This window comes from Heterocephalus glaber, unplaced genomic scaffold, assembly GCF_053883595.1.
Source record: "Heterocephalus glaber isolate CG9 unplaced genomic scaffold, H.glaber_assembly_v1.0 deba00001688, whole genome shotgun sequence".
NCBI lineage: Eukaryota > Metazoa > Chordata > Mammalia > Rodentia > Bathyergidae > Heterocephalus > Heterocephalus glaber.
In genome coordinates, this window is record NW_028258413.1 from 8,549,442 (window position 1) to 8,574,723 (window position 25,282).

At 37.6% G+C, this 25,282-nt stretch overlaps 1 protein-coding gene across 6 annotated transcripts in view; it reads right to left on the reverse strand.

Moving 5' to 3' along the window:
* Positions 1 to 25,282, reverse strand: part of Bank1 (B cell scaffold protein with ankyrin repeats 1) — a 336,687-nt gene that overhangs the window by 240,646 nt on the left and 70,759 nt on the right. The window lies entirely within an intron of this gene.

Here is a 25,282-nt window from a genome sequence, read left to right on the forward strand (position 1 = left end):
AATCCTTAAGTGAATGAGGAATATTATGATAAAAAGAGTAAAACGTAAGTCCTTGAAACTGTGGAAAACCTTTCACAGTAAATTAAAAGACAAAACAAAAAACTATATTCTTGGGAGAATTACAAAGATCAGCATCACCAACAATAACTTGAAAGATGTGATGGTGATTATTTCTTCTGTTTCACAAGCCAGTTTGCTGGGAAAAAAATGTTATAGGGTCTTGAAAAATTACTTGATGCCCATAAACATATTCAAGTGTTACTAACTTCTGTTCTGCACTTGGTATTCACTGTAGCAAATCAACTGGAGTATGGAAACTATAAACAGCCCAAATTGATCAATTAATTATATGTTTTCCAGTTTATTTCTTTTTTGAAGACAGTAAGCAGTTTGCAGTCACCCAGAAAGGATAAAAGTAATCTGTCGCCATGTTACTTCAAACCTCAAGGCTATGCTCCCTGGCACGAGAAATCCATACAAATACTGAGTATATTGATATATCAAAATCATACATCATTTTATATAATACAAAATATGTAATTGATGAAATGAAGTGTACTTACTGAGAAGGAAAGAGCAAGTGGCCCAGATGCCATGCTCTGACACCTGTATGCTAGGGCGTGTGCAGGTTAAGCCATGTTGAAATCTGCAATCCCAGTAAACTTTCTAGACAATCATTGGTTTAAGGAAACTCAGGACACCCTCTTCTACTAAAAGACAAGTTGCCAAGTCTCCTCACTCGACAGCCCCTTTGGATATTGCAGGGAACATAGTCGGGGAGCTATTCTGACCCTCAGCAGTAAAGGTAGCAGGATGTGGTAGGACCCAGGATTAGCAAAGGCTCTGCTGTACAGTGGGCTGCAGGACTCTGCCCTGCCCCAGGGCTTTGCAGTAATGGTTCGTGTTGTGTTTGCCAACTCTCTTGAGGAGATCAGTAACACTTTCGCCTGAGGTTTTGGAGAAACCATGCCTTATTTTTCCCTTGAAAAATGAGTCTTTTCTTTTTTAAAAATGAACTTTTGAGCTATTATTGGGTCCTGGTAGAGACAAATGGTCTATTTTTAGGATATTAAGTGTTTATACAGTCTAGCTGGCCATGAGTGAACTAAGTGTTCTGTGACCACCGAAGTATACTTTTGGTTATGAGTATACCATTAGGAGATGAATGTGATATAAGCAAAACCAGAGTTAGGCTGGTCTAGATTGAACCAGTGTATTTCTTGAGCATGGTGTTCACACTCCTGAGATGCTAAATCTTACTCCTTTGCCACCTCTGCCTCAGTATACCCTTACAGCTGCTTGGGGCTCACCTACCTGTTAACACAAAATAGCGGCATGGCATTAGCTTCTAGATGAGTTTGAAAGCCAGCTGCCACTGTGTGACAGCCCTACTCTGGATGGCCCGAAAGAGCATGGCGAAGGAAGCTTTCTTAGTTGAAAGGACTCTGGGGAGTATATTTGGTTCACTTTGATTTGAAGACAAAATGAGCTGTGCTATGGGTCTACATCAAACAAAAGAAGAAGAAAGAGTGGAAAAGAATATAGTATGCTTATTTCATTTCAGAATTAAATATACAAACAAAGTCACTAAATATGGGGAAAAAAACCTTAACTGGGAAATATGAGCCTATAAGTTGCATTCTTCCATGTAATGATTTCCTTATGAGCTTTTGTGGCTTATAAAAAGACAAATTAGATTTGAACTTAGCTTCTCAGTTTTCCATTGTGAGTAACTGAACCTGTATAACAAGCCTTTGGCCACACTGGTGATCAGCAAATGCTTACTGAAAGTTTTCTAGAGTTACAACTGAGGCTGCAGTAGGATCAAAGTTGTATAGATTTTTTGTGGTTATAGGAAAATTCATCTTGGAAATGCCTTACCCTGTGGCAAAGCAGTTCAAACATAAGGTTCATTTCAATGAAAAACATATAATTACACAAAAGTTAGAATTCTGAGGGTAGATATTTTGACATAAAACAGAGATATTATCTTTGAGTAATTATGTCACCAGACTAAATTTACATGACCATATTGGTTTGTTAGATGTATAGATTTCTAACCATCTTAAAAATACACAAAAGAGTGAATTTCATGCATACATGTAGACAATACAATATTCTTGACAATAAAAAACAAAAACCTGATAGAATAGATATAATATTTGGCAAAAGGCCCCCAGCACCAGCAGCGACTCTATTAACTTTTAAACACCCATATTACCCAACCCTACAAACTTACAAAGCTCGAACTTGATGCAAATTTGCTACATCAGTCAGTAGTAATTCCAATACATCTGTAAGTTAAAAATTGAATCCTCTCTAAATGACTCAGTGATATTAATTAGTATAACTGAAATGTCAAAATTATTTCTTGTAGAAATCACAACTGACATGTTTACAATGTTCAGATGAAAATTCCAGTGCGTTTTTCTTTTTTTTTTTTTGTACCAGGGATCAAACTCAGGACCTTGTGCTTGCAAGGTAGGTGGTGGATCTGCTGAGATAAATCCCCGGCCCTTTCCAGTGTGTTTTTAGTGCTACTTCCAGTGCTACAGTTCCTTTTATTATTGGTGCCTATTAATCTTACACAATACTGTGCTTCAAGGCATTCAAGGCATTCAAGTCTACATTTGGGTCATTTGCCAGCCCTACCAGTCACTCTGCCTTCCCCTTCCTTATTTGCTTTCTCTTGTCTAGCAAGAGTCTCCCTTATACTTTCATATCATCTTTTTTTTTTCAGATTCCACGTATTTGTGATATTTGTCTTTCTGAGCTTGACTTCTTGTAGTCTCCATTTTTCTGCAAATAACAAAATTTTGTTCTTTTTTACAGCTGAATAATAGCACATTTTCTTTATCCATTCAGCTGTTTATTGACACCCTGCTGGTTTCCTAGCTTGGCTATTGTGAACTGTGTAACAATAAACGTAGGACTGCAGGTATTTCTAAAGTCCACTCACTTTAATTCCTTCCTGTATACACTAAGGAGTGGTGTCTTAAGTTACTTTTATCATTGCTGAGACAAAATACCCAACACCCAAAGTTAAAGGTTTATTTTGGCTCAAAGTTTATAGAGGTTTCAGTTTATAATCAGCTGGCTCCAAGGCACGGTGGAGTGACAGAGAGGAATCACAGAGGAGAAACAATCCATGACACAGCAGGGCAGGCAGAAGGCAGCAAGCAGTGAAGTAGCAAGCAGCAAGCGACAAGCAACCAGAGACCCTCTTTCTGTCCCTTATATCTTATCCAGGCTACCTGCCCTTAAGTAGGGTAGCAATCACATTCAGGGTGGGCACCCTTAATGCTACCCAGAACTATGCCAAATCAATCAGTGGACTAATTTAGTAATCACACACCCTTGATCCTAGCATCACACACTCCATCTAGCTACTTCCAAAAAGCCCCACCTATGACCACATGGGCTTTGGGGGACATCTAAACACAAACCAAAACAAGTGATATAGCTGGATCAAATGATAGCAGTATTTTTAGTTTGTTGAGGAACATGTATATGGATTTTCATAGTGTCAGTACCAATTTACATTCCCACCATCAGTATAAAAGGACTCCTTTTGCCCTGCATCCTCATCAGTATTTACTGTTTTTTGGATTCTTGATGATAGTCATTCTGTCTAGGGTGAGATGGAATCCCAATGTAGTTTTGATTTGTATTTCCTTGATGGATACAGATGAACATTTTCTCAAATACTTATTGGCCATTTGTACTTTTAAAAAAAATGTTTGTTCAATTCATTTCCCCATTTATTTAATGGGCTATTTGATTTCTTTGGTGTGAAGTTTGAGTTCTTTATATATTCTAGATATTTATTCTCTTTTGAAAGAGTGGTGGGCAAAGATTTTCTCCCCTTCTATAGGCTGGGTGTTCACTCTGTTAATTTCCCTTTCTAGACAGAAACTATTTAAGAAAATAGTTATATTGCCAAAAGTGACCTACAGATTCAATGCAACCCCCATCAAAATACCAATGACATTCTTTACAGAACTTTAAAAAATCCTAAAATTCCTATGGAAACATAAAAGATCCAGAATAACCAAAGAAATCCTAAGCACAAAGACCAAGGCTGGAAACAGCACAATACTGGATTTTAAATTATACTACAAAGCCATAGTTTAAAAACAGAATGGTAGTGAAACAAAAAATAGAGACACAGACAAATAAAACAGAATAGAGGACACAGGAACAAACCCACAACTACAGTTATGTGAGACTGGAAAAAGACTGAAAAGACAGCCTCTTTAATAAATGGTGGTGCAGAAAATGGTATCTACTTAAAGATTGAAACAAGCACCTCATCTCTACACCTCTACAGAAATCAATTAAAAATGGACTGAAGACATAGGTTTCAAATCAGAAACCTTGAAACTGCTAGTAGAAAATATAAATGAAGAACTTGAAGTCATAGGCATAGGCAAAGACTTCCTGAACAGAACTCCCATAGAATAGAAAATAATAGCAAGAATCAACAAATGGGAAAACATCAATTAAAAAAGCATTATAGTTTTAGTAAAACTATTTCACTCAAAAATAAAAATTTGAACTTGAGAAGACATAAGCTAGAAAGTTTGTGATCTGCCAAAGGTCACACCATACTAAGCTATAAGGCTGAATTTAATTCACATCACCTACTGCCAAACTCTGGCTTGAGTATCAATGTTTTCTGTAGGCAATATTACTGACAAGATAAAATAAAACCACAGTCCCTCCTTTGAGGTTTCTGATGGATAACAACATTTGGCCAATTGTCAGATTAATAAAAAAAATAACTGCAGTTCCACCAACAATCTCATTCTGAGTAAGAGAAAATCAGAAGATGGTTGCAGTTTTAGAAAAAAAAAAGGATGGGTAATAAAGACTTGAGAGCTATGATCAAAATTATTTTCTTTCCTGAGTTCCTTTCAAGAACTTTAGGGAGAGCTAACTGTGCATATGAATGCTCTGTTACTCAAGTACATAAATCAAGGACATGGTGGATACACTCGTGTCCTCTAACTCCAGTGGGGTCTTGTGGTTTACACTGGAAAGCACTTGGTTATCACTTGGACACTAATGTCTTTCAGGAATTCTGTCACATGCAGAAGTATATATGATGTCGTATTAAGAACATGTAACTATTAAGTACATATCTTTAGTGAATGTAAGAACAGTAAAATATCTTTAAAGTACCTGTATACTACAAAATAATGCACATAGCAAGCAAGGAATAAGATCAGTATCTACTGATGTGATGCAAATAAAACCAGTGAGGGAGCAGCATTCTGCCTTCTGCATCCTTTGTGGCCATTCTTGACCAAAAGGGAAGTGGTCAACCTAGGGGCATCTGTCTCCTACATCACCAGGAGTATCCCCTGGGCCAATGACCATGGTAAATGACACTTTTGGGAGGAGGTCAGGAGACAGCACAGGAGCAGCACACTAGGTTACTCTAGAAAAATGCACGAGTTTGGACAGCATTTGATAACAAGTACACTGTGCCCACATCAACACCATTCTGTACTCAGACTGTAGTCAAGTGTCTTGACCCTTTGGTAGCTTAGGAGGATCTGGGTTTTCCAAAACTAGAGCCCATTAAGGAACCATCATGTAACTAAGCACTTGGTTAATTCTTATGGTACTGGAAATTCCATCTTCTTATGGTATTTCTAGTACCATCATTGACTATGGCTACAATTCTTCATTTCTCAAGCTTTGCTGATACAAATAAAAATATTTAGTCTTTCCTATGTGAAAAAAATGTAATATTATTCATTAAGGAACTTAATGCATGCAATTTATTCAGTTCACCAAAATCAGAATTTTCCTGACTGAGGGTACATCACCTATTTACAAAGAAAGGGAATAGTATTTGAAATTATGTATCTAAAATTGGGTTCTAGTTCTGAATATTACATTTGTGTTTGTTCAAACATTTAAAAACATTAAAATATAATATAGATGGACAACTGATTAGATCAATCACAACACCTTAGCCCAAGTGATACAATCAGCAACAACAATAGCATCAAGCACAGGTTAGAAAATGACAATTTGTGGTAGTTATTAATCTTTTGCCTTTAACTGTGTGAATTAAATCAAAATCAAGGACCAGCCCAAAATATGTTTATAGTGAACAAACTCTCCAATATATCAACTTTACCCTTTGGGATGGGGACTTAGAAGAAGTTGGGGAGGTAGGGATAGATAGGTAGAAGGATAGGGAAAGGTTAGAAGTGAGGCCAGTGAGAAGTAAGATTGCCTCAGAGTCATGAGAGACTCAAAACCTAAAGGCCAGCTATATCTGGAAGACACCTCTGAGAAGCAATCATTCCATAAGGGTTCTAAATATAAGCAACAAAGATACTTACAATAAGCAATATCAAAGTATCAACCCAGGAATTAAACCATGGACAGTACCAACAAAAATAGAAATGAGAAGACATTTATGCAAGGCACAAACCCAGACTTCCAGCTCACCAAAGACAAATTCTGGGGGAAAGGAGGTGGAAAAGTCTGATAATCAACCACCTGGACACCCTGAACTGATAGCGAGGAAGAAACGAAACAGATGAATGAGGCTCTAGAAAAATTCAAAACAGAAATAATTTCCCAGATAGCTACAGAGATGGTGAGCAGAACGAAAGACATGATTAGAGAATCTAGAACAGAAAAAGATTAAAAAAAAAATAGATGAGTTCAGGACCATGATGGAAGCCATGAATGCCCAGCATAGGAAAGAAATGGAATCCATGAAACAGATTCAAACAGATGTCCAGGAGATGAAAAACTCTACTGAACATATAAAGAGCAGACTGAGCCAATCTGAAGACAGAATATCAGATATAGAAGACAGGATGGTGGTCAGTGACCATGAAAAGAAAGATCTCTTAAAAATAGTAAGGGACAATGAGAAATCAATCCAACAGCTCCTAGATGATGCAAAGAAGAATAATATAAGACTGATAGCAGTCCATGAAAAAGCAGGAGAAAGTACAAATGACATAAAAAAATTCACAGAATTAATGACAGAAAACTTCTCAAACAGAGAAAAAGAATTTGACATACAGATAAGTGAGGCATATAGGACTCCATCTAGCCATGATCAAAAAAAAAAAAATCTACACCTAGACATATACTAATCAAAATCCCAGAAACACAACAGAAGAACAAAATACTAGAAGCAGTTGGAGAAAAGAAACAAATCACATGCAAAGGAAAGCCCATCAGAATCACAGCAGACTTTTTAACAAAAACCCTCAAGTGAAGGAGAGCCTGGAGTGGGGTATTTCAAGACTTAAAGGAAAACAACCTCCAACTTAGACTGTTGTATCTTGCAAAACTATCTTTCAAAATTGATGGGGAAAAGAACACCTGAGGCAAAGAACACCTGAGAAACTTCATGAATACCAAACCAGGACTCCAAACAATTCTAAACAATATCCTAGAAAAAGACAATGAAGGTCACAACTTCATGAGGCCCAACAGAGCAAATCCATCAGGCAAGGCAAGAAATTAAAGGGAGAGAGGGAAAAATAAAAAAGAGCCAACAATAGGAAAGTAACATGACAATGATAAGTCAATACATATCAGTTATAACCATCAATGTTAATGGCCTCAATTCACCAATCAAAAGAAACAGCCTAGCAGACTTGATTAAGAAGCAAAACCCAACAATATGCTGTATACAAGAAATGCACCTAGTTCAAAGAGAAACTCATAGACCAAAAGTAAAAAGGATGCAAAACAGTTCACCATGCAACAGGAACCCAGAAAAAAGCAGGGGTAGCTATCTTATTTGCAGACAAAGTAAATTTCAAACCAAAATTAGTTAAGAGGGACAAAGAAGGTCATTTCATCTTTGTAAAGTGAACAATCCAGGAGGAAGAGATTACAATCATAAATATATATGTGCCAAATACGAATGCCCCCAACTATACAAAACAAATATTAAGGGACACGAAAAACCAAATAAGCACTGCAGTACAATTGTAGTGGGACCTCAATACCCCACTATCACAAATGGACAGATCATTGAGACAAAAAAATCAACAACAAAATACTTGAACTGAACAAAGTTTTGAACAAATGGACTTAATAGACATTTACAGAGTGTTCCATCCCACGAAATCAGAATATACATCCTTTTCGGGTGTACAAGGGATATTCTCCAAAATAGACCACATACTAGCTCATAGAACATGTTTAAGTAAATGCAAAGGAATTGAAGTTATCCATTGTATATTATCAGACCATAGTGCAATTAAACTAGAGTTCAATACCATAAGAAACTCCAGGAATTTCACAAATGAATGGAAATTGAATAACACTCTCCTGAACAACCAATGGGTCACAGAGGAAATTAAAGAAGAAATTAGACAGTTTTTACAATTAAATGATAATGCCAATACAATATATAGGAATCTATGGGACAAATGAAAGCAATTCTAAGAGGGAAATTCATAGCACTGAATGCTCACACTAGGAAAACAGAGCGAGCTCAAATGAAAAACCTAACACTGAATCTTAAAATCCTAGAAAAAGAAGAGCAAGACAAAACCAAGCTCATACAAGGGAGGAAATTACAAAGATCAGAGCAAAAGTCAATGGAATGGAGGCTAGGAGAATGATACAAAAAATGGAATCAAAGAGTTGGTTTTTTTGAAAGAATAAATAAAATCGATAAACCCTTAGCCAACCTTGTCAAAAAAGGCAAGAAAACGCAAGAAAATTCGGAAATCCATGCAATTAGGAACAAAAAAGGAGAAGTCACAACAGATCCAGCAGAAGTCGAGAGGATCATCAACACCTACTTCAAGAAACTGTACTTTGCTTCCAAATTCATTCCTGGAAGCAAGTGTCACTTTGATTCCAACACCAGGGAAATACCCAACCAAAAAAGATAACTATAGCCCAATCTCCCTAATGAACATAGATGCAAAAATCCTCAACAAGATACTAGCAAACAGAATACAGAGGGTCATCAAGAAGATCATACACCCATACCAAGTCAGATTTATTCCAGGGATGCAAGGATGGTTCAACATACATAAATCAATAAATGTAATACACCATATTAACAGAGTCAAGGACAAAAGCCATATGATCATCTCAATAGACGCAGAAAAAGTATTCAACAAAATCCAACACCCATTCATGATAAAAACACTACAGAAAATTGGAATAGAAGGTAATTATTTCAACTTGATAAAGGCTATCTATGGAAAACCAACAGCTACTATCAAACTAAGTGATAAAAAAACTGAAAACCTTCACGCTAAAATCAGGAATAAGACAAGGATACCCACTATCACCACTCCTTTGCAACATAGGTTTGGAGACATTAGCCACAGGAATTAGCCAAAAGAAATAAAAGGAGTAAAGATAGGAAAGGAAGAAGTTAAACCATCATTATTTGCTGGTGATATGATATGCTACATAGAAGACCCAAAAGATTCCACCAAAAGACTTCTACACTTAATTGACAGATTCAGCAGAGTAGCTGGATACAAGGTCAACACTCAAAAATCAATAGCCTTCTTGTATACAAATAACAGACTCACTGACAGAGAAATTAAGGAAACAATCCCCTTCACAATAGCATCAAAAAAATGAAATATCTAGGAACCAATCTAACAAAAGAAGCAAAAGACCTCTACATTGAAAACTACAGCACTTTGAAAAAAGGGATCGAAGAGGAAAATGGAAAGACATCCACTGCTCCTGGGTAGAAAGAACCAACATAGTGAAAATGGCCATACTTTCAAAACTGCTATACAGATTCAATGCAATGCCAATTGAAATTCCAACACTATACTTCACAGAACTAGAGAAAACAATCCAAAAGTTCATTTGGAACCAGGAGAGACCTAGAATAGCAAAAGCAATTCTAGGCAGCAGAGACATTGCAGGGGGTATCACAATTTCCAACTTAAATCTATACTACAAAGGTACTGTGATAAAAACAGCATGGTACTGGCAAAGAAACAGACGTCAGAATTAGTGGAATAGATTAGAAGATGCAGAAACAACACCAGACATACTCAGCTACCTCATCTTTGACAAAGGCATCAACCACCCTCACTGGAGGAAAGATAGCCTCTTTAATAAATGGTGTTGAAAAAACTGGATTTCAACTTGCCAAAGATTAAAATTAGACTCTCCTATCTTTCACCATGCACTAAACTAAAATCCAAGTGGATTAAGGATCTAAATATTAAAACAGAAACCCTAAACTTGCTGGAAGATAAGTTAGGTAGAACTCTCGAAGACATTGGCATGAGAAAAGACTTTATGAACAAATCCTCGGTAGCACGGGAACTAGCACAATGAATCAACAACTTGGATCTCATCTTATTAAAAAGCTTCTGCAGTGCAAGAGAAACCACCAAAAGAGCTAAGAAACAACCTACAATGTGGGTAAAATTTTTTTACCAGCTATTCCTCAGACAAAGGTCTACTATCTAGAATACATAAAGAACTCAAAAAAAATCAGACCCTCCAAATATAAAGACACAATTCAAAAATGGGCATGTGAAATGAACAGACATTTCTCAAAGAAAGAAGTAAAAGCAGCAAATAAACGTATGAAAAATGTTCAACATCACTGGTCATGCAAGAGATGCAGATGAAAACAATGCTGAGATTCCACCTCACCGCAGAAAGAATACCTGCTATCAAGAAATCAAGCAATAACAAATGCTGAAGGGGTTGTGGAGAGAAAGGAACCCTTCTTCATTGTTGTTGAGAGTGTAGACTGGTACAACCACTGTGGAAATCAATATGGAGATACCTCCAAAAACTAGGATGAGAAGTTCCATTTGACCCAGCTATTCCCCTGCTGGGTATCTTCCCAAAAGAATTAAAAGGATCATACCACAGTGATATATGTGCATGCATGTTTATAGCAGCCCAGTTTGTAACAGCTAAAACTTGGAAACAGCCCAACTGCCTATCAACCAGAGACTAAATAAAGAAGAGGCAGTTTGTTTGTTTTTTTAATAAAATGGAGTACTAGTCAGCCATAAAGAATAAGAAACTAGAGACATTTATAGCTAATTGGATGCACACTGAGGCCATACTCTTAAGTGAAATAAATAGGGCACACATGTGTAAATACCAAATAGTTTCTCTGATGTGAAAAACTGAAAGTGTACTACCACTCCCAGGGCAGAGGAGGTGAGCCAATCCCAGCACCCAGGAGGAGGCTCACTGGCCAACGTTCCACCACTCCCAGGGCAGAGGAGGTGAGCCAACCCCAGTGTGCAGGAGGAGGCTCCCTGGCCGCCATTCCAACTGCTCCCAGGGGAGAGGAGGGGAGCCAATCCCAGTGCCCAGGATGAGGCTACCCGGCCACCAATGCACTGCTGCCAGGGCAGAGGAGGTGAGACACATGGGCGCCAGAAGCACCTCCCCAACCCGTCAAAATGAGAAGACATGTAAAAAGCCTCAAAAACAGACTTCCAGATCACCTACAACAACCCCAAAGGGAAATGAGACGGAATAATCTGATACTCAACCACCTGGACTCCCTGACCTGGCAACAAAAGAGGATCTGGAAAAAAGGAAATCAGAAATAATTTCTCAGATAACAGCAGAGATTGTGCCCATAGTGCAAGACATGATTAATAAATCTAGAGAGGACACAGATAAAAAATAGAGGAGCTGAGGAACATGATGGAATCCCAACATAGGAAACAAATGGAATCCATAAAACAGATACAAACAGATTTCCAGGAGATGAAAAACTCCATCAAATGTCTACACAGCAGAATGAACCAATGTGAGGACAGAATTTCAGATATAGAAGATAAGATTGTAATTAATGACCAGGAAAAGAAAAATTGCTTCAAAATTGTAAGAGATCACAAGAAATCAATGCAGCAGCTGCTAGTCAATGCAAAGAAGAATAACATAAGACTAATTGGAGTCAATGAAGAAACGGGAGAGAGGGCAGATGACATAAAAAAACTGTTCACAGAAGTGATGGCAGAAAACTTCCCAAGTAGGGGAAAGAGCTTGACATACAGATAAGTGAGGCATATAGGATTCCAACTAGCCTTGATCAAAAAAAGTCTACACATAGGCATATAATTGTTAGGATTCCAGAAACTCCACAGAAGAACAAGATTCTACAAGCAGTGAGAGAAAAGAAACAAATCACATACAAAGGAAAGCCCATCAGAATCACAGCAGACTTCTCAATGCAAACCCTCAAGGCAAGAAGAGCTTGGAGTGATGTATTTCAAGCCTTAAAGGAAAACAGCCTCCAACCCAGATTGATGTACCTTGCAAAACTATCTTTCAAAACTGATGGAGAAAGAAAATACTTTTATGACAAAGAGAACCTTAGGAACTTCATGAATACCAAACCAGCACTCCAAAAACTTTTAGACAACATCCCAGGAAAAGACAATGAGGATCACAACCCCAGGAAGCCCAGCAGAATGAATCTGCTGAGCACTTAAAGAAATTAAACACAAAGCGGGAGAATCCAACAAAAAGAAAAAGTCATGACAAGGCTTTTAAAACTTTTAACTTCATTTCCCTAATGAGTGTAAAATTCAATCTTGTTATTGTACTGATTAGTATTTTTCTGATTCTAGTGTTGCACACCTTTCCTTGTGCTGTACTATTTATCATCTTCTTGTGTCTACTTTTTAATTGGGTTGTCTATTAGTGAGCTGTAAGAGTTCTTTATATATTCTGGTAATAGGTTATATGCATTGTAAATATGGTCTGTTTAAGGACTACTTTTCATTTTAATGATGTCATTTAAAGTTCTAAATTTTGATGGAATCTTATTTATCAATTTTTTTCTTTTATACATCATGCTTTTTGTATCCTAGGAAGTTCTTGCATACTCTAAACATTTTCCCTTATAATTTCTTCTTAAAGTTTTGTAGTTTTAGTCTTTCATATTTAGGTTCATAGAGCCTTTCAAGTTATTTTTATGTATGGAAATAAAAGGTTGAGGTTGATTTTTTATATACGCATACCAGGTGTTCTAGTGTCATTTGCAGAAAACACTACCTTTGCCTCTGCTCTTGAATTGAGTTTATATTCTATAAAATTAATGTTAAATAATCTTTCAAAACTCAGTAGACCATACATGTGTGGTTCTATTTCTAGATTCTCTGTTTTATTCCAATGAGCTATATGTTTTTCCTTACACCAACACTGCCTTGATTATTGTAGCTTTAGAGGAAGTCTTAAAATTAGGTACTAAACGTCTTCCAACACTGTTTTTTTTCTTTTTCTATTTAGTATTCTAGGTCCTTTGTACTCCTACATAACTTTTAAATTTCAATATCCAATTCTTCATTTATAGCAAGTATACATAAACCTGAATTTTTATGTATACCTTGTGTTTTCTAGTCCTGCTAAATTCAAATACAAGTTCTAGGGGTTACTAGAGATTTCTTAGCATTTTCTTTGTAGATGATCATTTCATCTACTATAAAGATTTTGCTTCTACCTTGCCAATTGTAATTGTGTAATTTTATTGCTAGACTATTTTGGTTTAGCCCTATGTTTCAAAGTTTAATGGACAGATGAAGAGTAAGCATATCTGCCCTTGTTCCCCACCTTAGGGAGAAAGCATTGTATCATCTCCATTCATATAAGGCATTTTTGCTGGAAGTATGGAGTACATGTCTTTGATCTGCTGAGAAGTTTCTGTTCTACTTCTAGTCTTCTGATAGCTTTTACCATGAATAGCTGTAGAATTTAGTCCAATGCCTTTTCTCCAACTAGTGACAGGATCATATGGCTTTTTCCTTTCCTCTGTTAAAATGATGACTTATGGGGGTGGATCTTCCAATCCTGAACCAACACTGCCATCCCTATAATAAAACCACTATCTACATACTGCCAGATCTGACTTCTAATAAACAAATTTCTATCTATGTTTATATGTTTTTCTTCTACTATCTTTATCCAGTTTTAGTATTAGCACAATGTTGATTTCCTAAAATGAGGGGAGAAGTGTTCCTTTTTTTTCTGCTGTAAATGTTTGATATAATTTATCAGTTAAAATGTATATGAGCCTGTTGTTGTCATATAGGTAGGTTTTCAAGCTAGAAATATACTTTCTTTAATAGGTGCTATTTAAATTTTATATTTCCTCCAGAGTTAGTTCCATTAATTTGTCTTCCAAGTTACTTCTTAGAAGTTGTCAAATTTATTTCAAAAAAGATTTTTGTAATATGCTATCTATATCCTTTTAAATTCTGTAAAATCTGTAGTAATGTCTCCTAGATCTTGATATTGTAATTTAAAAAATCTATAATTGATATTGAGTAATAGGAAGAAAAGGTCTAATGGAGCAGGGGAAGTAGGAGGGGTAGGGGAAAGGAAAGAAGGGAAAAGAAAAAATATGAGAAAAGGGATAAAATGGAAACAAATTCTCTGCAAATATGGAAGGGTGGAAGTGGTCAAGGGAGGGCAGGAGAAGGGGAAAAAAAATAAGAACTAAGATACTCATGTAATGGTACAAGATCCCAATGATGAATGTAACTGTATTTTTTCTTTTTTTTTGGTACCGGGGTTCGAACTCATTTCCTTGCGCTTGCACAGCAGGCGGTGAAACCACTGAGCTAAATCCCTGGCCCTAACTGTATTTTATACCTAAAATGTACCAATAAACTTAATGGGAAAAAACCCTAAAAGTGTAAATAAGGATCAAAATGTATAATTGATATTGTTACATAGGAAGAAAAGGTCTAAAGCAGCAGGGGAAGTGGGAGGGGTAGGGGAGAGGGAACATGGGAAAAGAAAAAAATATGAGGAAAGAAAAAACTGGAAATAGTCTTTGTAAAAAGGGAAGGGTGGAGGGGGTGAACGGATTGTAGGGGAATGGGGAAAAAATAAGAACCAAGATTCATCATGTAAAGCTACAAGTTCACAATGATGAATGTAACTGTATTGCATATCTGAAATGTACCAATAAACTTAATGGGGAAAAATATATTTAGCTTTACAAATATTCTAAGGAACAAACAATGTGCAAAAACAGATAATCAAATAAATACAGTCTGAATCATTAAAAAATATAGATGTTGATGGATGGTGACATTTTATAAAGCAATCAATATGTGATTAAGTAAAAGAGTTTTAATGTATTCCAGCTCATACTTCTACAACAATTGCTCTTTTATTATAAATTGCCATACTCCAAAATCCTATTAGTAAAATTATCAGAGGCTCAAACTCAGTCACTAAGCTAGTTATAACAACAATGGTTGACAATTAATGTTCATATTTTTGATCCATGGCTGATACATTCTACAGGATTTAAAGCTAAACTTTTCAGAAAAGAAATAATGGCCTTGTTTTCATTAATATTTGACTGTTGAAAGTGGATAATATAATCAATGTAATATCATTACTCAATAACTTTTATTAAAATGTGAACTTCCAGACAAAGAAATATGATTTTAGAATATAAAAATCAGAAAGAAATATTACCATAGTTTAAAGTTTTTTATCTCCCTCCATCAAAAACTGAAGCTTCTCTAAGCTGTGACCGGCCAGGAGAGACAAGCACCTTGAAGCTCTGCAGCCATCCCGGGCCACACCCACGGCACGATGAGGTCCTCTTAGCCATGCCAGCGCCCATTCCCGCCCCCCCCCCCGTGCGCCACCTACCTTCTGGCTTTTCTGCTACCTGGTCCCACACTACAGAGGCACAGGAGATTATAAAGACCCTTGTCCTGAGCGCCACAAGATAGAGCAGAAGTTAGTAACAGAAAGAGGACCTCTCAGGGTCCTTGATGAAAACTGAAGCTCAGCAGAAAAGTAAAGAGAATCTCTACAATAAAGGCACATCAGACCACTGCACTTGGTCTGCTGCTGGTTTGCTGAGACTCATTGACTTGTATATGCACAGGGATTCCTACGTTGCCTACTGTGACAGCAGAGACATACCCTGAAGGAGGCCCATAATTTTTCTCTTATTTTTAATTCTTAATTTTTACTTTTTTCCTACCCTTCAAAGTTATGCTTTTCTTTCTTTTATCTTTTCTTTCTCTCTCTCTCACTCATTCTCTCACTGTCCCACATTGCTCCTTATCTCCTCATTTGTTCCTTTCTGCACTGATTTTGGATTTCTCCCTTATTGCTTTTTCTTCTCTTTTTCCTTCTCTTGATTATCATTGGGTTTAAAGGAAAGTAAATTTGGTATCTAGCCTCCCTGTTGCTGTTAGATGATTCTATTCACATCTTTGTTCTTTCATTCTGCCTTTTGCTCTTGCCTTTAGCAACTTCTTAGAGTTTGTGTGATCTTTCTGTGTCTTCTGGCCTCACTGCTAATCTTACCTGATCTTTCTACCTGTCCCTCCCTCCCTAACTTTTTAACTCCCCACCCTGAAGGGGAAAGATGCTATATTGAAGAGTTTATTCATTATAAACTTATGTTGGGTTGGTCCTCAGTTTTAATTTAACTCACATAGTTAAAAGTGATAGATTAATAACTACCACAAATTGTCATTTTCTAAGCTGTGCTTGATGCTATGGTATTGCTGACTATGTCATTTGGACTAACATGTTGTGATTGATCTAATTAGTTTTCCTTCCTGGTATAAGAAAAATAAAATAGCTTCAGAGTCATTAGAGTCTCAAAACCCAAACACAAGCTATATCTGGAAGACACCTCTGAAAAGCAATCATTCCACAAGGGTTTCAAACACAAGCAACAAAGATACCTACATTAAGCAATTTTGAAATATCAACCTAGGAATTAAACCAAGGACAGTACCAAAAACAAAAGTGAGAAGACACTTAAGCAAGGCACAAATGCAGGCTTCCACACCACAAAAAGGAAACTCTGGGGGAAATGAGGTGGAAAAGTTTGATAAGCAACCACTTGGACACCCTGAACTGATAGCACAGGAAGTAACAAAGCAGATGCATGAGGCTCTAGAAAATTTCAAAACAGAAATAATCTCCCAGATAAATACAGACATGGTGAGTAGAGTGAAAGACATGATTAGAAGCTCTAGAGTAGAAACAGATAAGAAATTAGATGAGATCAGAAACATGCTGGAAGCCATGAATGCCCAGCATAAGAAAGAAATGGAAAACATGATCGCCCAACATAAGAAAGAAATGGAATCCATGAAACAGATTCAAACAGATATCCAGGAGATTAAAAGCTCCATTGAAAGCATGCAGAGCAGACTAAGAGAATTTGAAGACAGAATATCAGATATAGAAGACAGGATAGCAGCTAAGGACCATGAAAATAGAGATTTCTTAAAGATAGTAAGGGACCATGAGAAATCAATCCAACAGCTGCTAGATGATGCAAAGAAGAATAACATAAGACTGATAGGAGTCCACGAAAAAACAGGAGAAAGTACAACGGACATAAAAAACTGTTCACAGAAGTAAGAGTGGAAAACTTCCCAGATAGAGGTAGAGAATTGGACATACAGATAAGTAAGGCATATAGAACTCCAACTAGCCATGACCAAAAAAAATCTACACCTAGACATATAATAGTCAAGATCACAGAAACCCAACAGAAGAACAAAATCCTACAGGCAGTTAGAGAAAAGAAACAAATCACCTACAAAGGAAAGCCCATCAGAATCACAGCAGACTTCTCAATGCAAACCCTCAAATCAAGGAGAGTCTGGAGTGAAGTATTTCAAGCCCTTAAAGAAAATAACTTCCAACCTAGACTGTTGAATCCAGCAAAATTATCTTTCAAAGTCGATGGGGAAATTAGATACTTCCATGACAAAGAATACCTCAGAAATTTTGTGAACACCAAACCAGCATGCCAAACAACTTTAAGCAATATCCCAGAAAAAGACAATGAAGGTCACAACTCCATGAGGTCGAGCAGAGAGAAGGCACCATGAAAGGTAAGACACTAAAGCGAAAGGGGGACAAATAAGAAATAAAAGAGCCAACAAGAATAAAACATCATGACAAGGATGAGTCAATATCTGTCAATAATAACTATCAATGTTAATGGCCTCAATTCACCAATCAAAAGAAACAGACTGACAAAATGGACTAAGAAGCAAACCCCAGCAATATGCTGTATACAAGGAACACACCTAACTCAAAAGGAATTCCATAGACTGAAAGTAAAAGGATGGAAAACAGTTCTCCATGCAACAGGAACCCAGAAAAAAGCAGGCGTAGCAATCTTATTTGCAGACAAAGTAGATTTCAAACCAAAAATAATTAAGAGAGACAAAGATGGTCACTACATCCTTGTGAAAGGAACAATCCAAGAGGAAGAGATGACAATCCTAAATATATATGCACCAAATACAAATGCCCCCAAGTGTACAAAACAAATATTAATGGACATGAAAAACTAAATAAGCATTAATACAATTGTAGTGGGGGACCTAAACAGCCCTCTATCACAAATAGACAGATCAACTAGAAAAAAAAATTAACAATGAAATTCTAGAACTGAACCAAAGTATTGAACAAATGGATTTAACAGATGTTTACAGAGTGTACCACCCCACAGAATCAATATACACATTCTTTTCAGTTGTATGTGGGTCACTCTCCAAAATAGATCACATGCTAGCTCATAGGACATATCTAAGTAAATGTAAAAGAATCAAAGTTATCCCCTGTATATTATCAGACCATAGTGCAATACAATTGGAGATCAATAACATAAGAAATCGCAAAACTCCCACAAACACATGGAAATTGAACAACACCCACCTGAACAACCAATGGGTGACAGAGGAAATTAAAGAAGAAATTAGACAGTTTCTACAAGTAAATGATAATGCCAGTACAACATACAGGAATCTGTGGGACACAATGAAAGCAGTTCTATGTGAGAAATTCATAGCAGTGAATGCCCATATTAGGACAACAGAAAGAACTCAGTTAAATAACCTAATGCCGAACCTCAAGCTCCTCGAAAAAGAAGAGCATAACAAACCCAACTCTCATACAAGAAAGGAAATTATAAAGATTCGAGCAGAAACCAATGCAATGGAGACTAAGAGAATGATACAAAAAATCAAAGAATCAAAGAGTTGGTTTTTTGAAAGAATAAATAAAATCAATAAACCTTTAGCCAACCTTATCAAAAAAAGGAAAGAAAAGGCACTAATACATGCAATTAAGAATGAAAAAGGTGAAGTTACAACAGATTCAACAGAAATCCAGAGGATCATCAATACCTACTTCGAGAACCTCTACTCCAATAAAATGGAAAACACAGAAGAAATGGGCAAATTCCCAAATCCATATGAGTTGCCCAAGTTAAATGAAGAAGATATAGAAATTCTAAACACCCCAATTACAATGAGTGAAATTGAAAATGTAATAAAGTATTTACCAACAAAGAAAAGCCCAGATCCAGATGGCTTCACTGCCGAATTTTACAAGACATTTAAAGAAGAACTAATGCCATTACTCTTTAAACTCATCAAGGAAATTGAAAGGGAAGCACTACTTCCAAATTCATTCCTGGAAGCAAGTGTCACTTTGATTCCAAAACCAGGGAAAAACCTAACCCAAAAAGAGAACTACAGGCCAATCTCCCTAACGAACATAGATGCAAAAATCCTCAACAAGATACTGGCAAAAAGAATATAGAGGGTCATCAAGAAGATCACACACCTTGACCAAGTTGGATTTATCCCAGGGATGCAAGCATGGTTCAACATACATAAATCAATAAATGTAATACACCATATTAACAGAGTCAAGGGCAAAAACCATAGGATCATCTCACTAGATGCAGAAAAAGCTTTCAACAAAATCCAGCACCCATTCATGATAAAAACGCTACAGAAAATTGGAATAGAAGGTCTTTATCTTAACCTGATTAAGGCTATCTATGAAAAACCAACAGCCAACATCATACTAAATGGTCAAAAACTGAAAATTTTCATGCTAAAATCAGGAACAAGACAAGGATGCCCACTATCACCACTCCTGTTCAATACAGTTCTGAAAACATTAGCCACAGCAATTAGAAAAGAGAAAGAAATAGAAGGAATAAAGATAGGAAAAGAAGAAGTTAAACTGTCATTATTTGCTGACGATATGATACTTTACATAGAAGACCCAAAAAACTCCACCAGAAGACTTCTAGACTTAATTGACAGATTCAGTAGAGTAGCTGGATACAAGGTCAACATTCACAAAACAATAGCCTTCTTGTACACAAATAACAGACTCATGACAGAGAAGTTAGGGAAACAATTCCTGTTACAATAGCATCCAAAAAAATGAAATATCTAGGAACCAATCTAACAAAGGAAGCAAAAGACCTCTACACTGAAAACTACAGCACTCTGAAAAAAGAGATTGAAGAGGATACAAGAAAATGGAAAGACATCCCTTGCTCCTGGGTAGGAAGAACCAATATAGTGAAAATGGCCATACTTCCAAAACTACTATATAGATTCAATGCAATGCCAATTGAAATTCCAACAATATACTTCACAGAACTAGAGAAAACGATCCAAAAATTCATTTGGAACCATAAGAGACCTAGAAGAGCCAAAGCAATTCTAAGCAACAGAGACATGGCTGGGGGTATCACAATCCCCAACTTGAAATTATACTACAAAGCTACTGTGATAAAATCAGCATGGTACTGGCAAAGGAACAGACCTGAGGATCAGTGGAATAGATTAGAAGATGCAGAAACAACTCCAGACATGCTCAGCCACCTCATCTTTGACAAAGGAGCCAACCACCATCATTGGAGGAAAGATAGCCTATTTAATAAATAGTGTTGGAAAAACTGGATTTCAACCCGCCAAAGATTAAAACTAGACCCATACCTATCACCATGCACTAAATTAAGATTGAAGTGGATTAAAGATAGAAATACTAAGACAGAAACACTAAACTTGCTGGAAGATAAGTTAGGTATAACTCTTGAAGACATTGGCATAGGAAAAGACTTCATGAACAAAACCTCAGCAGCATGGGAACTAGCAGAAAGAATCAACAACTGGGATCTCATCTTACTGAAAAGCTTCTGCACTGCAAAAGAAACCATCAACAGAGCCAACAGACAACCTACAATATGGGAAAAATTTTTAGCAGCTGCACCTCAGAAAAAGGACTACTATCTAGTATATATAAAGAATTGAAAAAAGTCAGACCCCTCAAATTCAAAGACCCAATTCAAGAATGGGCATCTGAAACGAACGGACATTTCTCAGACAAGGAAGTAAAAGCAGCAAACAAATATATGAAAAATTGTTCAACATCACTCGTTATTTGAAAGATGCAGATGAAAACAACACTGAGATTCCACCTCACCCCAGGAAAAATGGCTGCTATCACGAAATCAATAAATAACAAATGCTGGCGGGGTTGTGGGGAGAAAGGAACCTTCTCCATTGTTGGTGGGAGTGCAGACTGGTGCAACCACTGTGGAAATCAGTATGGAGATACCTCAAAGAACTAGGAGTAGAGGTCCCATTTGATCCAGCTATTCCCCTGCTGGGTATCTTCCCAAAAGCATTAAAAGAATCATACCACATTGATATACGTGCACCCATGTTCATAGCGGCACAGTTTGTAATACCTGAAGCTTGGAAGCAGCCCATGTGCCCATCAACTGGAAACTGGATAAAGAAAATGTGGGTTTTTTAATAAAATGGAGTACTACTCAGCCATAAAGAACGACAAACTAGAGTCATTTATAGCTAAATGGATGCATATCGAGGCCATACTCTTAAGTGAAATAAATAGGATGCAAATGTATAAATACCGAATAGTTTCTCTAGTGTGAGAAACTGATAGTGTAAACAAGGGTTAAAATGACTAAAATGAATAATTGGTAATTTCAAATAGGGAAAAAGGTCCAAAGATGAAGGAGTGAAAGGAGGGGAAGGGGAAAGGAAAAAAAGGAAATGAAAAGCTATGAGAAAAAAACCCAGAAAATGTATCATGAATTAATGTATATACTACATTGAAAATTAGAAAACATAAACATAGTATGAGTTCTTATGTATATACACATAAGCTCATACAATTCAAGAAAAGTGTTAACTTTTAATTTCTGAGAAGAGGACTGTGGGATATTATAATTTTATTCTCATGTTATTATCTAGTCTTCAAATATTTGACAATGCAGAATAACCTAAAATGTATGCCCTATGCTTCCATGCAAGGAAAGCTGGCCCTAGTGCACCTGAAATCTTATCATTAGGAAAAGTGGCCTCAAAATAAATTCCTACTATGGTGAAAAAAGGTTCATGTTCTCGTAGCACCACAAGATAAAATTGCTGACCCTTTGAAAGAGTGGAATGATACTGTGTGTCTCCGTTGTTGTCTCTCTCAGAGTTCTTTGCCTTCGGGAAGACTTCCAGGAAAGCAGACAGGATGTGACTCTGAGGCTTGCAGAAGTTCAGCAAACACACTGAGAGCAGTCCTGAGTTCATCATCTGCAAACTTTCAGCCTTGGTTAAGGGCTTTCTGCTAGTGAGGTTCAATTTCTTTACCCTGACCCCCAGTTCCTAGAGGAGAACTATGCAGCCCATGGGCCTGGGTTAGGGTTGGGCACCTAGAAGCCACTGATATGAGCAGTGATGTCAGTGACAATAATGACAGTGATAAATACAACAAAGACCACCAGTGTACAGTGCATGTGGAGCACGTGCCCGTGAATGTTCCAGTGTTTCACAGGATTCATGTATTTGGCATGTACCAACTCTGTGCTCTTGCTGTTCCATTTGGCACTCCTGGCAAATGCGCACTGCAGAAAGCACCTCAGATGTGCACCAGTGAGAACTGTAATAGCAGCGGCAGCCAGTGGCAGTGCTGAGCTGGATAACTAAGCTGGTAAAGCACTGATTGTGACTAAACAGTAATAGGATTTTTGTTTTTTTGCCATTAAAACAACTTGAATTCCCAAAAGACATTTCAACAATGAACCAGTACATATCCTGTCAAAGAGCTTACGGCAGCATGAATGTGCTCTTCATATTTTCTGAAATCTTATCCTCCATGGTTACATCTGGGTGCTTGATGGTCAGATCCTCTCTGCAGCATTCTCCTACCTCTTTTGCTGAGATTGCCTTTATTTAGAAATCTGTATTAGGCACCTACTATTGCTGTAAAAATGTTACACAAATTGAAGTGGCTTTAAAGCAACATGTTTATTATTTTAATGGTTCTAGAGGTCAATGAGATGGGTCACCAGGGACTAACATCAAGATACTGGCAGGGCCCCGCTCTTTCTGAAAGCAGGGATATGTCCTTGTCACTGCAAATCGATGTGCCCCACAGCCAGCAGTCCATGGCTCATGGCCTCACCCTTCCCTCTCAAGCCAGAGACTAGGGAAGCCAAGGCTCTCTCCCACTGTCAGGTGGGTCTCCCTCTCTGCTTCCCCTGAAGGACTCTGTCATGGGCGTATCTAGACAATCAGTGAACATCTTCCAATCTCAAACTCAGCCAATTAGCAACCTTAATTCCATCTGCAAGATGACTCCTCTTTGCCAACAAAGCCCAACTATTTACAGGTTCAGGAATCAGGACACACACACTGTGGGAATTCTGACTATGACCACATCTGAACACTGCCCTCACTGTAGCTGCTTGTCTTCCTTTCTAAAACCCTCCTGAAGGAAAACAGAGACATATGCAATATGCTTTCTGCTTCCCTTCTCACAGTGTTTATAGGATAATCCTGATTAAATAGCTTAAGTGATCATTGTTTAGATCTCCTACCCAGTCAAAGCAAATGATACATTAGAAGAATTTTCTAAGAGTCAATTAGTGGGAGTTTGAAAATTCCTTTGAGGACGAGAAACATTAGGCAGATGCAAATCACCAGCATCGCATTGTTAAAGCACTGCTTATTGCTAACAATCCACAGTATGTTTTAATCACATCTGTATTACAGCTTTGATCATTTTAAACACTCTAATGGCCATCATTAAAGACACAGCCTTTTCTGGCACTTCATTGTAGATATTTCACTTGCTGTTCATTCACCTGCAAGGACCATGAAGTAGGAAAACATTCTCTTTTTCTGTTATCATTTGGAAACCGTGGCAACCTGTTCTTATAAAGAAGGCACTTATAATGATCTATTAACAGGCAACATCGCCTTTTATGTTGCTTATTTTTCTAATAAAACACTGCTACTTTATTTATTAGAAAAACAGAAATGTCCAATCGGGCTGAGTAACTTCCTGATGTGGTAAGGTATATATTCGTGTGTGAATGAAGTGAGTTCATTTCAGAGACTATAGTGCTTAATGAGCCAGGCCTTCAGATTCAGGTGTCCTGGGTTCAAAATCCAGCTTTCACTGACTTGCTGTATGGCCTAATGCAGAGTGTTGACCATTGGTCCCTGACTCTCCAGGGTAGCACCTAGATAACAGCTCCAGTGCCATTGGGCACTGTGGGGATGAAAGGAGATAAAGCACACAGAGCCTTTACCACAGTGTGGACACCTATGAGCAGAAAATACAGGTCAGCTCCCGGAATGTGAGATCTGTACTGGGAGAACAGTGTTCACCAGTGGGTGGGATGCAAATTCCAGGAGACAGTGACAGAAAGTCAGGGGGAGAAAGTCCCTTCAGGACACTTCTCCAGTCCTGGTGACCATAGGACAGCACCTCCACTAGGTGCTTTGGTGACTTCATGAACCTCAATGCTGGCAGAGACAGAGTGAGCTAACATCTGGAGCTTGTCCTTGCTAGATTTTTTCCAACATGCTTTATTTTCAATCTGTTTATTTGTGCAACCACCTTCTATTATGGAAGGTGGTAATGGTTTGTCCTTCAAGGTGCTTATATAAAACTCTCCTTTAAAATATATTTAACCGAGAAAAGGCCAGTCTTCCAAAGTATTTTCTAAAACAAGTGAACCGGCAAAACAGCTAGCACTTGGGCGAGGCCTTCTGGGAACGCCTGGCCCTGCTGAGCACTGTCCCCAGGGACAGTCCTGAGACTATGTCTAAGACAGAGCAGGGCTTTCCTAGAAGAGCAGTCATGAGTCGTTAGAGAGAGGCTGCACCCTGCCTCCCGCTGCTAACACAGGCCCTCGGCTACCGGACCTCAGCAGGCGTGGGCTCTGAGTCCTCTGAGCCGAGGTTAGGAGAAAATGAACTGGGCCATTCAGCGTGTCCCAGCCCTGTTTCACATAAATACAGGGAGAGCTACCCAACATGGGGCCCAACAGGAGAGGGGAAGGAGTGTTTGAAGAATAAATGCAGGAAGCATAATTTTCCCTGCATAAGGTATGGAGGCTTTAGTCCACTCTTAAGAACATCCTCAACCCCACATGTCTAGTAAAAGCTGTTTTTACTTCTACAGTGTT